The 12,716-nt window shown below is 38.8% G+C and overlaps 1 long non-coding RNA gene across 4 annotated transcripts in view; it reads right to left on the bottom strand.

Moving 5' to 3' along the window:
* LOC117974855 (uncharacterized) overlaps positions 1 to 12,716 on the bottom strand; it is a 354,681-nt gene that overhangs the window by 32,592 nt on the left and 309,373 nt on the right. For 2 of the 4 annotated variants that reach the window (XR_008626078.1, XR_008626079.1), the window contains one exon: positions 17 to 144. The exons of the other annotated variants lie outside the window; for them this stretch is intronic. This is a non-coding gene — a long non-coding RNA (uncharacterized LOC117974855). The remainder of the gene's footprint in view (positions 1 to 16; positions 145 to 12,716) is intronic. 4 annotated transcript variants of the gene reach the window in all.

Below are 12,716 nucleotides of genomic sequence, written 5' to 3'. Positions count from 1 at the left end.
CTGCTTTAAAACTTACCTAGGTCTCTCGGTTGAAATCTTTCCTCTGAGAAGACAAGGGTTGGGATGGCTGCAGGCATGCCATAGTGTTGCGAGCTTGCCATCAGTCACAATACCATAAAAGTCTAATAGTTAAACTTCCAAAGGCTTTAAAGAGAAAGAAAACCAATTATCTTTTTCAGTATATTTCTTCCTTTGTTTAAATAATTTATATGTCTTTTTTACTTTATGTGTAACGTTTTATAGCTTAAGGCATCTGATTTCAGGCAAATTGCATATTTATTGTTTTTTAAATAATCATTTTCAATTCTAAGCAAGCTGTGGTTTGTTCAACATCCATTTTATGCATGGGAGACTTGTAGTCTTACAAATAGTTTTGTTTATTTACATCTCTGTAGATCAACTATCAAAGGTTGCATGTGCTTCTTAATTTCCTATTGCTCTTCTGCAGAATGATACTTACTTGTCACTTTTTACTAAAAATAGAAAAACATGAAAACATTAACTTTATGTTTTTAATTTTCTGATAATCTCTCTCAGTTGTCTCCTTTCTGTTATGCCAGTCTTTTGTTATAATCACCTTTTCAAACAATTAATCTCTATCTTTGACATTTTTAAGTCATTTAAAATATGGCCTAGATTGAACTATGTACATCAAAGCAATAATGGAAATTAGGGGTTTTTTTTTTTACTGTTTACATTAGTTATTTGAGATGCTATATAGAGTTAAACAAATAAAAAATGTGACTATTTTTATAACATATAAACACAAATTTTAATTTTTATTAAAGCCCAATAAAGTTACCTTTTTCTTCTTGAACAGTAATATACTGAAGTAACACTTGTATGTTCAAGATGCTAAGTACTAAGTACTATAAAGTACACAGGAAGTTCCTCTTCTTAGAGTTGGCTTTTATTTTTATTTTTAATATGGACATTATATTAAGAAATTTATTAGTTAGAATGATTTGTTAAACAAATTGGTAAGTGTTCAATTGAACTTTTTTTGTATTGAATGTAATCAGCGCACAAAACCACATTTGTAACACTCTACTTCTAGCATAGACTTAAAGAGATACTTCGTGGGGTGTGTTTTAAGTAATAGCTGCTAGTTTATATACTTGCCTGACAAATAACAAAATACTATGAAAAAAGGAAAAAGAAAATCTTTTGAAACTCTTATGGAATTCGGTTTGTGGCTGGTTAACTCAACTGATCATCATAACTTAGATCCCTTGGCAAACATCTTGATATCAAATTTTCATGGAGCTACTGATTTTATTCTTTCTCTGTCCATGCACAGTCATTTTACTAATGAGGGGATATTGAAAAAGCAGTACAAGTAAGTCAACTATAAAATCTAGAAAAATATGTGGGCTTCCTGTGCTACTGATTGAATGGTTTTGTGTAAAAAGTACACAGATTACTTGAAATTCAGGTAAAGCCATACATGAGTTCAATACATGGAAAAAGGATTAAAACAGATTTTTTGGTTGGTATCTATGTGTTTTCATATGTTTTATAAATATATTAAAATAGTTATATACTATATTTTATGGATTTATATTATATATTATTATATTTACCTTTATAATACATCAACATTTTTAGACATAAAATCTTTTTTTTTAATTTTATGGCAGCCCTTATAAATGTGTGACCATTTGTCTTCATGCTCTAGTCTAGTTTGAGATTGAACTATATTTAAATGTGGTAATCTATGTCACTGTGTATAATCAATATAGCAGTTTGTGGTACTGTGATGCCATTTCTAAAATGTTCTTTATTCACTCTGCTTTATTTCTATGTCTGTGATGTTCAAGATTTTGAAAGAGAAATAGAATTGTGGTTGGGATTTGGCAAGTTATAAGGTTGTAATCTAGAGACTTTAAACAGAAAGAAATATGCTTATAAATTATAAGCTAGAATAGGAAATGCATGGTCAATTACTTCTCTCTGGATTTGCTTAATTTACCATTAACTTGGCAGATTCATAAGTGTTGTATCTAAGGGTTTTAAGGCCTCAAACCTCAAAAGCCATATGCCCAAACTTTTAATTTTTTATGACAGTCAGCAGCAAAATAAAACTTATTCCAAGTATTCTTTCTTATTTTCAGTAGATCAGGCTTTTTTTTGTTGTTTTCTTACTTCTTTCTTTTAATTTCTGTTTTTTTTTTTCCTCTTAAAACACTAATGAGAGTAATGAGGGCATTTCATGAATTGGTAAGCGTTAATATTTAACTGATAGTCGTTCTTTTTTACTCACTTCCAAACATGTTCTCTCTAGCTTCTCCTTCATGTTTCTACTTCCAGTTTTCCTTTCAGGGGGACTTGTGTCTGTATTTCTCATTGGAAATTCAAGTCAAAGCATTTAGGCTCATAAAGGTAAAATAATGCCAAATCAACAATTAAGATATTCAACTGGTCATGTTTTCACCACCAACTATTTTTAAGTAAAACAGCAATATTTTGCAGTATTACTTTGTGCAAAGCACTGTGATAGGAATTTCTAGTTTAGGCTATGATGGGATTTGAAAAAACTGTTTACTCTTTTACTTATACAAAAAAATAGTTCTCAGATATTGGACAGAAGACACCTCAGGACTATGCTTGCTAAGAGAAGGGAGACAACCAAGATAAGCCTATGATTACTTCAGCTTCCTTCCTAGAAGTAGCTTTCAGTTAACAGTGCAGGAAGTGGGGACATAAATAAGTCTTGACAGTCCCTTGAATGAAGGAGACAGAATCAGAGTTTGGGGAAATAAATTTGTGGAGCTGAATTAAGGGAGGAAGAAGTTACAGAGAGAGCACGTCAAAGATCTGCAGAATGGGCCACTGGAATCTCAAGCTGAGTACTACCTGTGTGAGTGGATACTAATCAAGAATGGATAAAGAAACACTACAAAACAAGAGGCTGAAAAGTCCCCAAGGATTTCATAAGACTAGAGGAGTTTGCCTTCCCACTAGCCACTGTGTAAACACCTCATAATACCAGGACCTCATGCAGAACCTTCAGAAGGCTATTGCCTGGATATTGGGACACAATAAGCCATAGAATAAAAGTCTTTCTAAATGTACCCTAATAAAACTTAAAATCAAATCTGAAAAGGACCCAAATTAATTTCAAGTAACAAACTATGGTCCAGAAGAAAACTCAGCAATATTTAAAAGAATATAACATTGAGTATCCAATGATATTAAATTTGTAACATCTGGAAACCAAGTAAAAATTACCAGGTATGGCGGGATGCAGTGGTTCATGCCTATATTCCCAGCATTTTGAGAGGCCAAAGTGGGGAGATTGCTTGACCTCAAGAGTTTGAGACCAGCCTGGAAACATGGCAAAATCCTGTCTCTACCAAAAAAAAAAAAAAAAAAAAAAAAATTTAGCCTGGTATGGTGGTGTGCTCCTGTGGTCCTACAAACATAAAAAAATTACCAGGCCTCGGAAGAAGCAGCAAAATGTGATCCACACTTAGGGTAAAATAAACAATCAATAGAAACAGACCCACAAGTAAAAGAGATGATGAAATTAGTGATATGGATGTTAAAACAGATATTGTAACTATATTCCATAAGTTCTAGAAGGTTAAGGAACACAAGAATAAAGTGAGAAGATAAACAAGAGGCAAATTGTATTTCTAGTGATGAACAAATAAAATAAAGTTGCAAATACACTGGATGAGATTACAGCAGTTAGACATGGCAGAAAACATCAGTAAATCTAAAAATTTAGTAGAAGAAGCTAAAGTCAAACATAGACATGAAGAAGACTGAAAAAAGTGAGTATCAGTCAATCTTAGGACAATATGAATCTTAAAAGTAGTCAGAGAAAAGCATCAAGTTAACCATTGATTGGGCTTCTTCTATGTGCTAGATTCTGTGCTAAGCACTTCACATATATTAACTCATTTATCAATAAAGAGGTGGGTACTAGAATTGTCCTAATTTTTATGTAAGGAAAGTATAAAATCATTACAATAACTTTAAACAAATGTTCAATTATAAAGCAGTACCTTTTATTTGTAAAACACTTTAAAACTTTCAAAGGTGTTTGTTTTCATTTAAAAATTTAAAGCTTAGTAAGTCTTTGAAGCTCAAAATAGATCTAGATAGTAAGCTGGGTAAATATTAACTATAAGACACTAAATGTTTTATTAAAGGTCATATAAGTAGAACTAAAGATAGAAATCAAAATTTCTCACTGTCTCTTATTTTATGTTTCATTGTAACGAATCCTGCCATTATCATAGCAGATCAAAAGGGGGAAATAATTCTGGCTAAGGTCAGGAAAGCCTGACTGATGATGTCAGATAACAACTGGGTTTTAAAACAGCAATCAGAATTCCACTAGCAGAACAGGTTGGAAGGCACTGCAAGCAGAGAACACATTGAGGAAATACATAAGAAAGAAAACTCACCAGGTTCACTTAAGAGGCATCAGAACACCTAAGTTGGCAAGCACAGATTTCATAGAGGGACATTTAGAGAAAAGCCAGAAATGGAAGTTGAAAACAAATCACCGGAAATCTTAAATGTCACAAAATATGATATAGATGCATTATGCATTTAAATCTCAACTATCTGAAATCTGTCTAAAGAGCTTTTAGACACCAAGGAAACCCCTAGCCTTAAAAGTCATTCCAACAATAACCCCAAACATTTGGAGATAGTTGGGCTTTGTTAGGAAGATTGTACCTATGTCTGATAGATCCGATGACCACATAAAAAGAAACATCCACTATTTTATAAAACTTTTTTTAAAAATCTGACTATTCTATCTGTAAACCTGAAAGAATGAGAAGTGACACTGGCAGGAGAGACAAGCATGTATAATTGAAGAGCAGAAGGGATATGGGACCAGTAAAGGCATAAATAGAAGCCACATTAACATCACCATTTATTAGAAACTGATGTTTCTGTTTTTGTTTTTCAAAATGGAGGACGAGGGGCATTGCTAGCATATCTCTCCCACTTTGAAGAACAAAATAGTGTGTAGAGATTCACACTGTGAACTTTTTTCTAAGAAGCTATGCAAGAGATAAACAGGAAAACTGAAGGAATCTACAGACCCTTTTGAAGGAAGCAGGAGGTTGCAGCCTACACTGTGAGTCAGGATTGTGAGAAGGAAAGAGATAGCTTCTGACATATACACTCCCAAACAGGGACCCTGGAAGTCCAGGCCATGGTGGAAGGCCTTAACCCTACCCAGTTCCGGAACTGACTTGGGGAGGGTTGTGGAATATAAAAGTAGAAGCAGTGATGGGAAGACTATTACATGCACTCCCAGATTCCAGTGTGGACTGAGGGAAGTCAATTGTTACTCTTTGTCAGAGGAGACCCTGTGGAAGACAGCCAGAAAATTCAGTCAGAGTTCACAGGTTGAAAGAAGCTCCGACTGGGGTTTCATGATATATCAGTGGGTGGAGATGAACTTCCTTGGCCAGAGCTGGAGCTGGGGAGGGTGAAAAGTGGGCTACAGACAGGAGGGCAGGAGCCACAAGTGCAGAAGCCAAGAGCCCAGCTTTGCAGCCAATGGGGAAGGGAATGGCCTGAAAGACGCAGTTGCTACCACCATGGGGAAAACTTATGACCCAGGGTAGTTGCAAGTTCTGAGTGCAAGCTGACTGGAACTTAGCTTGCTGCTACCAGTGGAACACTGCAGGAGTGGATCTGCCTTGCCAAGTGAGTGGGATCTGTGCGTGGCTTACCGCTGCCTGAAACTCCCTACTCCCTGCACAAATTCTGTGCATCAGAGGCAGCAATGCTCCCCTTTGGAACATCAACCCAGTGGCCTGAGATCTGCTCCTATCCCTCAAGACCCACAGGGGGGCTGCTGCTTGCACTGTATGTAGAGACTCAGACTGCAAACCCACCTGACCCAGCCCCAACCTGGCTTTGCCATGCCACCCACCCTAGCAGCTTAATATAAACAACATCATCTCTTGGGAGCTATATGGTTCTACCTATTGCCTGAGAAACTAGAGTATCCCCACTGGGCAACATAAGGCAAGAAAAATCCCACTGCTACTACCACAGCTGATGCTCTTTTATACGTGCCACCTCCTGGCTGGAGGCCAACCAAGAGTTCATTACAGCATTTATTGGTAGAATAACATTATGCCCAGGAAGCAGATGGCTGTGTGATCTCAGCCATCACTACTGCCTGCACCACTCTGTCTAATGAGGAGGTCCTGAGTGCGTCCACATGACCAGTTCATTACTACTATAACCAGTGTTCAAGAAAGCCAACACACTAAGGCTATCAATAACTAAGGAATCTCACAGAGTCTATGTCACTCCCCTGCTACCCCCATTAGAGATGGTGCTGCTGCCCACTGCTGGGAGACTTGGGGACAGGTCACATCACTGGACACCTTGCAGACATTCCCCAACATCAGCCTGGAGTGTGGCAACTTCACTGGGTGGCTAGACCCAGAAAAGCACCAACACTCACAGTTGTCTAGCTCCCAGGTATCCCCACGCCTAGGGGAATGGGAAGGGCATCACATCAAGGGAACACCATGTGGGACAAACGAATCTGGATGGCAGGTCTTAAGCACCAGATCTTTCCACTGGTGGGAAGTTTCTTTTAGCAGAGGCACATTTGCAGTGCAAGACTCAGAAGGAAAGTCTTCAGCTCTAACCCAACAGTCAGATAGCCCCAATGTGCATGAAGTGTCTTGGAGAAGGGAATGTCTTTTCCCTCTTGTCCACAACTGCAGGCACAGTTAGGGCTTCTACCATGGGAACTTGGTGTGGGTACTATAATCTTTCTGGAACATGTCAACGTGACTACATCCCCACAGGAGGAGCACCCTCCATTTTCAGGCTTCCATGAGAGACAGAGTCACAATTCTTCTCTACTTGGAACATCAATACTTCTACAGATGGAAAGAGGTGCCTGTCTGATCTGAATAGCTAAAATACTGGGACAACAGTGTGTCTGAGAGATGGATAACTTTCCTGCTGACCTGGGAAGGGAACTGAGGTGGGTGCAATCCTTTCCCCGGTAAGACCTCAGTGTGACTCACTGAGAGCTCCTCCAGTCACCTGTCATGGCTAAGACCTCTGCTCACCATTGGGTATTACATTTACTCACATGCTGTAACCACACCTGTTCATACCCAGGGACACTTCTCCTACTGGCCTGAAGTTTGAACCATCAAACCAGTAAATAAAATACTGGGGAAAAATCATTTAAAACGTGAACACCATAGGGGAATGAGATAAGCCTTAAAAGACCTCTACTATTCCAACCCCATAGGAGACAGTGAACTTGCTCACACCCCAAGCATATTGGTACCACAAGCAGCATATAAGAAAGCCACATACAAAAACTATTTCTAACCAAGGAACTCTTACAGAGCCTTCACCCCTGAAAGCATTAAATACCAAATTAGGATGTAATTGACTTTAAGCATTAAAGTCACATCCTTAAGGGGAAAAAAGAAATTAAAGAACAAACAAACAAACAAACAAAAGAAACACAGTCTAGTCAAGTATAAATTCAAGAGTAATTAGAAGAAACAATCTGACTAAATGAAAAGGAACCAGAAAACTAACTCTGGTAACAGGACATAACAGGGTTCTATAACACCCCTGAAAGACAACACTAGCACTCCAGCAATGAATCCAAACCAAGATGAAATCTTTGAAATACCAGATAAGGAATACAGAAGGGCTATTATTAAGTTACCCAAGGAGATATCAGAGAAAGGTGAAAACCATAATGAAGAAATTTAAAAAGCAGTTCAGCATATAAATAAAAAATTTTCTAGAGAGTTAGATATCATCAAGAAAAAAATCAGAACTTCTGGAAATAAAAGACACACTTAGGAAATTACAAATTGCAGTGGAAAGTGTTAACAATAGACTAGAAGAAGTAGAAAAAAGAATTTCAGAGCTCAAGGCAAGGCTTTTGAATTAACCCAATCAGATAAAAAAAATCAAAAGAAATGAATGAAGTCTTCAAGAAATATGGTATTATGTAAAATGGCCAAACCTAAGGACAATTGGTGTTTCTGAGGGAGAAGAGAAAACAATGAGTCTGGAAAACTTATTTGAGGTGATAAGTTGAGGAAAACTTTCCTGGCCTGGCTAGAGATCTAGATATCCAAATCTAAGAAGCTCAAAAAACTCCTGGGAAATTCATTGCAAATAGATCTTCACCAAAGAATATAGTCATCAGATTATATAAAGTAAACATGAAGGAAATAATTCTAAGAGCATTAAGACAAAAGCATCAGCTAACCTGTGAAAGAAATCCTATCAGACTAACAGCTGACTTCTCAGTAGGCACTTTGTAGGCAGAAGAGATTGAGGTCTTATCTTCAACCTCCTTAAACAAAACAATGGTCAGCCAAGGATTTTGTATCCCATAAAACTAGATTTCATAAATGAAGGAGAAATAAAATCATGTTTAGACAAACAAAAGCTGAGGGAATTTGTCACTACCAAACCAGTACTACAAGAAATGCTAAAAGGAGTTCTAAACCTTGAAACAAAAGCTAGATATGCACCAAAATAGAACCTTTTGAAAGCTTAAAACTTACAAGGCCCATGAAACAATAACACAATGAAAAAAAAAATCTAGGTGACAATTAACATGATGAAAAGAATAATCCCTTTCACATCTCAATATTAAAGTTGAATGTAAATGTTCTAAACGTTCCACTTATAAGATACAAAATGGCAGAATAGATAAAATAATCACAATCCAAATATCTGCTGTCTTCATTAAAATGGAAACAAAAAGAGAACAGGAGTAGCTATTCTTGTATCAGACAAAACATACTTTAAAGGAACAACAATAAAAGACAAAGATGGTCACTATATAATGATAAAAGGATCAGTCCAACATGAAGATATTACAAATCTAAATGTATATGCACCTAACAGTGGAGCTCCCAGATTCATAAAACAATTACTACTAGACTTAAGAAATGAGATAGGCAGCAACATGATAATAGTGGGAGACTTCAATATGCCACTGACTGCATTAGAAAGATCTTCAAGTCAGGCAGTCAACAGAGAAACAATAGAGTTAAATGACAAACTAGAACAAATGGAATTAATAGATATTTACAGAACATTCTACTCAAGAACTGCAGAATATATATTCTTCTCAACAGCACATGGAACATTCTCCAAGATAGACTATATTATACACCACAAAATATCTCAACAAATTTTTAAAAATCAAAATTATATCAAGTATCTTTTCAGACCACAGCAGAATAAAACTAGAAATCAACTCCAAAAGGACCCCCCAAAACTACACAAATACATAGAAATTAAATAATCTGCTCCTAAATGGTATCTGGGCTAACAATAAAATCAAGATGGAAATCTAAAAATTCTTTGAATTGAATGATAATAACACAAATTATTGAAAGTTCTGAGACAGAGCAAAAGCACTATTAAGAGGAAAGTTTATTGCAGTAAAATGACTGTATCAAAAAGTCTGGGCTGTGCACAGTTACTCACATCTGTAATCCCAGCACTTTGGGATGCTGAGGTGGGCAGATTGCCCTGAACTCAGGAGTCTGAGACCAGCCTGGGCAACATGACAAAACCCCATCTGTACCAAAAAATAAAAATAAAAAATAAATTATTTGGGCATGGTGGCATGTGCCTGTAGTCCCAGCTACTTGGGTGGCTGAGGTGGCAGAATCTCTTGAACGTGAGAGGTGGAGGTTGCAGTGAACCAAGATTGCACCACTGTATTCTAGCCTGCACAACAGAGTGAGAATCTGTCTCAGTAATAAATACATAGATAAAAATAAATTACTCTTTGTTTAAAACTAATGTCTGAGAGAGAATACAATTGACAACCTAATGTCACACCTCAAGGAAGCAGAGCTAGCAGAACAAACGAAACCCAAAGCTAGAAGAAGAAGAGCAATAACAAAGATCACTAATGCAGGGAGGGGCCAAGATGGCTGATAGACACAGCTGTGATCTATGGCACTCACAGAGAGGAATAAAAAGGGCAAGTGAATACAGCACCTCCAACTGAAATATGCAAGTTTTCGCATTGAGACTGATTAGGGAAACAACTTGAACCACAGGGAATGAAGAAAAGCAAGGTGGAACGATGACCCACCTGAGAGTGACACACAACAAAGGGAACCTCACTCCCAGCCAAGAAAAGCAGTGAGTAATTGTGAGACCCAAGGAAACCATGCTTCTTTCATAGGTCTTTGGAACTTGCAGATCAGGGGATCCTTCTGTGAACCCGTGTCACCAGGGCCTTAGGTCCAACACACAGAGCTCTGTGGAGTCTTGGCAGAGCAGGTGCTCAGGCATGCACAGACCCAGGAGGTTTACATACTTCAGCCACGGGATTCCCAGCAAATGCATCTGCAACTCAGAAAAGGTGAGAGGTCCACATATTCCCCTAGGAAGGGGGCAGAATACAAAGAGTCAGGAAGCATTGTTCTGTGGGCCCCACTTACACAGCACCTCACAATTTAAGACCCACTGGCTTGGAATTCCAACCAGCCACTGGCCACAGGATGGAGTCTGCCTGAGACAGCACAGAGCCCTTGGGGTAAGGGGCATGTGCCATCTCTGCTGTTTAGTCAACTCAGCCATTCCAGCCTGTGAGCTTTGGAGCATCCAAAGGGTCCAGATGAGTAAGGGTCCCTACAGCACCACAGGACAGTGGCTTTGCCAAATTACGGCCAGACTGCTTCTTTAAGCCAGGCGTCAATCCATTTCTCCTCACTGGGCAGGACCTCCAAGGCAGGTCATCCAGCCATGCCCACCTGCAGAGCTCTGATCTTTGCCTGGGACAGAATGCCTGGGGGAGGAGGGAGCTGCCACCTGGGCTGGTTGGACAACTCTGCTTTTCCAGCCTACGGACTTTGGAGAGTCCAAGCTGACAGGGGCACGGATGGTTCTCCACCACAACACAGCTGTTTTGTCAAGGCATAGCCAGACTGCTTCTTAAAGCTGGGCCCTGATCCACTCCTCCTCGCGGGGTACATCCTCCCAACTGGGTCTTCCCAGCTGGGGCTTCCAGCCACCCCCACTCATGTCCTATGAAGCTGAAAAAGCTGTAATTTCTCCCTAGGATGTAATGCCTGAGGGGCAGGGTAAGCTGCCACGTTGGCCTTTTTGGGCTTCTCAGCCAGTCCAGCCTATGGGTCTTGGAGAACCCAAACTAATTGGGGACTGAGAGGATCCTCAACACAACATAGCTGCTCTACCAAAAAGCAGCCAGACTGCTTCTTTAAGTGAGTCCATGATCCTGTTTCTCCTGACTGGGTGAGACTTCCCAACCTGGGTCTCCAGCCACCTTCTACAGGCACATTCAGGCCAGCAATAGTCAGCTCCCTCCAGAACCAAGCTTCCAGAGGAAGGGGTAAGCTGCCACCTTTGTTGTTTTGCAGACTTCATTGGTGATACCTCCAGATATGGGCAAAACTGAGGCAACTAGGGTCTGTAGTGGACCCCTAGCAAACTGCAGCAGTCCTATGGAAGAGAGGCCAGGCTGTTAAAAGAAAAACAAACAGAAAACAACAACAACAAAACCCACAAAAACCCCATCCAAAGGTCAGCAACTTAAAGATTGAAGGTAGATAAGCCCACAAAGATGAGAAAGAATCACCAAAAAAAATGCTGAAAACTCAAAAAACCAGAGTGCCCCTTTTCCTCCAAATGACCATAACACATCTACAGCAAGGGCTCAGAAGTGAGCTGGGGTAGAGATGGCTGAAATGACAGAAGTAGGCTTCAGAATGTGGGCAATAATGAACTTCACTGAGCTAAAGGAGCATGTTGCAACCCAGTGCAAAGAAGCTAAAAATCATGATAGAACAATATAGAAGCTGATAGCAAAAATAGCCAGTTTAGAGAAGAATGTAACTGACCTGTTAGAATTGAAAAACACACTACAAGAACTTCACAATGAAATCACCAGTATTAATAGCAGAATGGACCAAGTAGAGAAAAGAATCTTGGAGCTTGAAGACTATCTTTCTGAAATAAGACAGGCAGAGAAGAATAGAGAAAAATATGAAAATGAAAGAACGAAACCTCTGAGAAATATAAGATTATATAAGAAGACTGAATGTCTGATGGATTGGAGTACCTGAAAGAGATGAGAAGAATGGAACCAAGTTGGAAAATATACTTCAGGATATCATCCAGGAGAACTTACCCAACCTAGCAAATTAGGCCAACATTCAAATTCAGGAAATGCAGAGAATCCCATAAGATACTCCATGAAAGGATCATTCCCAAGACACATCAGCATCAGATTCTCCAAGGTTGAAATGAAAAAAAAAAAAAAGTTAAAAGCAGCCAGAGAGAAAGGCTAGGTCACCTAAAAAGAGAAGCCCTTAAGATTAACAGTGGATCTCTCAGTGGAAACCCTACAAGCCAAAAGAGACTGGGGGCCAATATTCAACAATGTTAAAGGAAAGAATGTCCAAGCCAGAATTTCATTTCTGGCCAAACTAAACTTCATAAGTGAAGGAGAAATATCCTTTTCATACAAGCAAATGCTGAGGAAATTTGCTACCACCAGATCTGTGTTGCAAGAGCTCCTGAAGGAAGCACTAAATATGAAAAGGAATAACCATTATCAGCCACTCCAAAAACACACTAAAGTACTCAGATCAATGACGCTATAAAGAAACTGCATCAACTAGTATGCAAAATAACCAGATGGGATCATGATGACAGGATCAAACCCACACATAATAATG

Source organism: Pan paniscus, chromosome 1, assembly GCF_029289425.2.
Source record: "Pan paniscus chromosome 1, NHGRI_mPanPan1-v2.0_pri, whole genome shotgun sequence".
Classification (NCBI taxonomy): Eukaryota; Metazoa; Chordata; class Mammalia; order Primates; family Hominidae; genus Pan; species Pan paniscus.
The sequence above is the reverse complement of the archived record's forward strand: the minus strand, read 5'-3'. Positions and strand labels throughout refer to the sequence as shown.